Source organism: Haliotis rufescens, unplaced genomic scaffold (assembly GCF_023055435.1).
Source record: "Haliotis rufescens isolate VD_foot unplaced genomic scaffold, xgHalRufe1.0.p SCAF_5, whole genome shotgun sequence".
NCBI classification, from domain to species: Eukaryota; Metazoa; Mollusca; class Gastropoda; order Lepetellida; family Haliotidae; genus Haliotis; species Haliotis rufescens.
In genome coordinates, this window is record NW_025964223.1 from 16,018,203 (window position 1) to 16,024,242 (window position 6,040).

Genomic DNA, 6,040 nt, shown 5'->3' on the forward strand with positions numbered 1-6,040 from the left:
AAATAAAGATATTCACCACTTTGTATATAAATGTTCCAAAGCCAAACTTATCTTAAACCTTCATTATGAATCGTTTGGAAAGCGTGTCAAATGCTTTTTAAAAATTTACTTATATGATAACCCCTTTCTTCTTTAACATGTTTATTCTTTTTGTTTAAAAATAATGTCATTCAAGAGTCGAATGTTTTCGCTAATACATCTGCACAGGATAAATTCTGTTTGACTGTCCGTAACTTTAGGACGAATTTACAAGCTTGAGGATCATTAACACTTTTTGGGCCATACACTAAGGTGAGGGTGAACCGTGATGTTTAAAATAATAAATATCAACCGTTATCGTCAATATGTTTCAGATATTACATCTTCGAAATTGTTGTTGAAGAGGATTGCTACACCTCGTGCATTTCGACTTATATGGACCAATACCGTTTTCTTAGACCCCAATTCATTTTCATAACATTTTCATCAGCTTTGGATATAGGAACATCTTTCCAACAAATTATAGATAGTTTCTATTTTCTGTGTAACTTCGACTCGTTTCGTCTTTACGTTCAGGCCTCTATAATAGACTGATACTACAAATGCACTTTCATGTATTATTAATATCATGTTTCACTGTGCGAAGTACCAACTGAAATCATTTTTTGTTTTGTGTAACAACGACAGAAAGGGATAAAAAGAATAAAAAAAAAGCGTATTTAGTCGCCTTGTGCTCTGGCTTTTGAGATGGTGTAGGAAAATACCCATGGAGTAATAGTATAATGATAGTATATGCCTTTATCCATATACACACCTTCAAAAATTATATGAATAAAGACAGTTACTACTAAATATCAATACCTACCTACAGATACAAGCGTATATTCACATACATGCAAGTACATATAATGGCATTCAACATTAAAATCAAATTAAACAAGATACCATGTTAAGCAATGTAGTAAAAGAAAAACGTTTTCAAAATTTTAGTTAGATTTTATAGTCCATAAAGTTCTCCGAATATTTACATACAACTATCAACATAAAATACTGTCAAGTCTTTGCAACAAAACTGTAAGTGTGCGTCAATGGAACACGTGTTAGCACTCGTCGACCGTTGTTCAACTCAACATATTGAAAGTTCCGACTTGATGGTAGAAATATAAAATAAGAAGTTAAGTGAACATGTAATTATCTGTCAAAATGTTGACTGTGGGAAATAATTGAGTTCACATACAGTACAAATTATACAGTTCTTATAAGCAGTGAAGACAATAATCACACATTCTGTATTATTCATTTTCAGGGGGAAAGCATTATCAGCAGTCAATAAAAGCGACAAAACACTTTCCATTTTCATAAATGAAAATTAGATTGTACGATTCCGACTATATCATGAGCAGGTATTTATGAATCACTATCAAATTGTGATTACACCATGTGTTCACGAAAGGGTAAGCGTATCCTGTAAACGGTGGTACCCGTCACAAACACATGCAAAGTAAGTTACATGAAAACAAAAGGTTCATACTCTGTTGACAATTCATTAATGTAACACTTGTACTGCCTTCTGGTCAACATTGCGCTTGGGGGATCCCGGTTTCTTGGCGTCTTTGATCTCCAGGATTACTTCGGCTGAAACCAATCTAATCGTTGCAGCTTCTCCACTCAGAATTGAACGTCTCTTCTTTAGCATTGCTGGCAGATCAGTTTGAATACAAGTCCCAGTTTCTCTTAGTAGTTACCTGGCTTCATACGCAGCCTGCCGAACCGGCATATACATGAATGTTGCAAGAATGCTACGGTGTGAAGTAGAATGGTGTTTCTTCTGATACTCCGATATAAGTCGATGTACCACCTTAAAATATATGTCGCCTACTTGGGCCTGTGAGAAGTTTCATATATCGACAAGGAATGCTGGAACCGTCCATTCTGTATTTTCTTCCGGTGATTCAGGATACACAGATTAACATTAGTCAGGCTGAGTATCCGACATGTATTTCGTTTCACATAAATATCAAAAGTGGACAGAAAGGGTAAAATCACTGAAATAAATATCAAAGTTCATAGTTTACCCAACTTAATTTGACCTTTGACGTTTGTAGGTTGTATTTATTAATAAACACTGTTCGGAATTGACAGTTGCTATATACATTCATAGAAACTGAAATAACCGGAGCTGGAATTTCCCTAACTTACATGTAGGAATATCAATTTTCAACAAAGATATAATGAATTTGTACAAAATGAGTACAATAATAATGTACATGACAAAATACAATAGTCACCATTGTTACGTTCAATTACACCTGATTGCCTGCAAAAGGTAATTAAAGATAACTCCAAATCTAATACGGAGCCATGGCCTGATGGTATTCGAAACCGGTTTTGGAAACTCAACCCCCCCCCCTGTGTTCAAATACCATTACTTCACAGTTTAATTCTCTTGTCAAAACAGGGGTTGTTCCGCCGTGGTTGTGCAAAAGTCGAACAATACTTCTCTCAAAGAAAGGTGATTTGACTGACCCTAAAAACGTCCGCCCTATTATTTACACAGTACGAAATATTCACCGGGTGTCTCTCAGATCTTGTGTCATCATACTGCGCTTCCATTGACATTATGTACATGGAGCAGAAAGGAGACAGAAAGGGATGCTGGTGTTGTAAGGATCAATTCAACTAGTTCAGAAAATGATCTTGAAGAGGCTAAAACTTACCACCGTAACCTCTCAATATGTTGGAAAGACTACAGAAAAGCTTATGATTCTCTACCTCACGAATGGATTTTGAAGTCACTGGAATGTATTGACTTTCCCGAGCGACTACTTGTTTTACTCAAGCCTTTAATGAATTGCTGATCAACTCAACTTGAGATGAGTGACCATTTCAATTAGAAGAGGAATATTTCAGGGCGATTCATTTAGTACATTGCTTTTCTGTTTGTCAGTCAATCCTTCAAGCATTTTGCTAAGTAAAAAGGAAGGTTATAATCCTGGACCTCCTCAACACACATACCCAACATCCCTTACTCAACTCCTTTACATGGTTGATTTTGAACTTATTGCCAATGGAGGATTCTCCTTGTCAGGTCCTTTTCTAATTATATCGGCATTTCCTTTGTACTTGACAAATGCAAAATTCTTCATCTGAAACGTGACAAGGCAAAAGAGGGAGGATCAGTCAGTTTACTTGAGGGAGGAGTTATTGACCATCTCGTGGAAGGTCAGGCCTATACGTACTTGGGGAATGCAGGTTAGGGACAAACTCTAGAATGCTCATATCAAGGAACAACTTCGGGCAGTGTACAAATGTAGACTTAAGAAAAGTTCAAAGCTGAACGATCGCAATTAAGTCAAAGCCACAAATACTTATGCTGTACCCGTCCTTTCGCATTCTTTTTGTGCTGTTGATTAGACGAAACACTTCTCTTCCTCACTCTTCCCTAAATAACTTACTTTTACCAATTATAATGTGAAGGCGTGGTTTGATTAATGTGGAGGCTCTTCATGATAGAATTGTATTGTGCACTTTTGCACACTTTTATTTGTCTGATGATCCTCTTGTGAAGCATGTCAAAACAAGGCATTCGACAGTTTCCTTAAACGAGCCATGTATGTGGGACATGATGTCAGTGACAATGTTGATTTTGTTGACCGTTCTGTACTGCTCGACGGTACAGAAATGAGTGTCAGTCAAGCGAAGTGCAATATCAAATTGGCCCAGACTCAGTTTTTAAAGGAGAGGCTATCTGAACGACCATTGCATCGTGTTTATTGGCAGAGTGTTGAGAAGATCAGCAGCCCTGCAGAGTCCTTCGCTTGGATGAAGTTGTCTGGCCTGAAAAGTGAAACAGAAGGCTTTCTCTTTGCTACTCAGGACCAGTCACTTCCCACTCGAAACCGTCAATACGTGAATTTGCATCAAAATGTAAATAAGAAATGTAGATTATGCAGTGAAATTTATGAGACTGTCCAACACATTGTGAGTGGATACCCATCTTTTGCACAAACACAGTATCTTAAACAGTGGTTCGACAATTGTATTACCATGCTTGTGGTTTTGACACAGAGGTCCATCTATTGTACGACCCAGAATATGTGGAGGGCGACATGGACAATGATAAATACAACATTCTTTGAAATAGACCCGTAATCAATCTCAGACCTATCTAGACCAACAAATTAAAGCTAAATCTTGTCCTTTTTGTTAAATTCAATGACATCATTTATATTATTGAATTTTCTGCCCCTTGTGACTCAAATGTGATTGACAAAATTCAGGAAAACATGGCAAATTCGCAGACCTCGCTTTCGAAATGGCACGCTTGCATTCCAAGTACCAATTTGTCTGACTCCCCATTGTTGCCTTAGGTTTGGTACCTCCAAATCTGTTGACTCACATTGGGAGAGTACCCATGTTTGCTGGCAGGAATACAGTCCTTCTGACAATCTGGGTAATGCAGAAGGCTGCAATGTTGGGGAGTCTTCACATTCTCCGGAAGGGTTCTGGGAGGGTTCGACTAGGCAGCGCTTCCTGGGAGAAGTCCCATTCGCTGTCTGGGATGCGTGCAGAGGGGGCAAGGGCCCTGAGCTGATGATGAGCCTAACCAGTATGACCCTGCCAGGATCACCCAAACCCTCTTTGCTGCATTTTTTTAATTTTAATATGTAAATAATAAAAGTAATAAGTACATTTGAATTGCGTCATTCACAAGTGGATGCTCATAGTGCTAAACAGTTTGTAAAACAGACATGATATAACGAACACAATTCATAAGAATAAAACAATAAAATAATAAAAAACGTACACGTATACATGCAAATGCATGTACACACAAACGCACACACCAACGTAGGCACGAACAAAAACGTTTGACATAAATTACGTTCAATTCAATTTGGATGAGCTGTCATTTGTTGTTTCAGAAAACAAGCAAAGTGGCTTAGCAACACGCACACTCGCACAAATGCACGCTCAAAAGCACATACCAACACACGCATGTACGCACGCACAAATGTACACATGCATGCACAAACGCACGTAGAAACGCACTCATGAATGCACACATTAATGTACACACGCACCAAAAAACCCGCACGTACAAACATACGCAAATAAAAATGAAAGCACGCACAAATGCACGCTTAAATGTATGCACATACAAACGCATGAACGCATACATAAACACATAAAAACGCACGTATGCAAACAAAACTGCATGCACGTACAAACGCAGGCACGCACGCACATCCGCATACGAAAAACGCACGTACGCTCAAAGGAAACTTCATGCAAGATATGATTTTGAAAGAAACATTTATGAGAAAAAAATAAAGATCAGAATTAAAATCTACTATAGCTGCAACTAAAAAAGATATCCAAAAACGGCTAACAACGTTTGATGTGTTATGTGTAATGCAAAGGCAAGTTATTTGTTCACCTGAAATATGGTAATAAAAGTCAAAATATGGAATTTCATCTTGTCACTGATGCGTCATATTTGGAAATGTCCTCCATAAAACTTTTGAAAGCTTCACTGAGGCCTTGCATGTTGTAACCTTGATCAAAGTACTTCTGAGCAAGAATAGAATGGCGCTCTTTGAAATATTGGTAGAAAGACCTCAAAAGCTGTGAAATGTAGATACCATGGGCTATTGCAGGGATATTGCTCGACATAAAAGGAAAGTTGATCATTCGAAATTCTGATTCTAAGCATAAAGAAACATTTCTGCAAGAAGGGGATCACAATTGGTGCCAATCACGACATAACACGTCAAAACCAAGAAATAAGGCAACACATTCAGTTTTCCTACGATTTCAGACCGCGAATTTATCTCTTCTTGCCAATGGTGTGACATCGACAAGTAAACATTCAATCCCCCACCACCATCCTGCTATCAAGTCATGACTACCATGTTTTTAGTATCAGTTGTGCTTTCTGTATTTCCTTCATGTGTAGTGATCAAACTGTCCCGGTTACAGGCGATGTATACGGTAAAGTATGTGTGTGTGTGTGTGTGTGTGTGTGTGTGTGTGTGTGTGTGTGGTGGGGGTTGGGGTG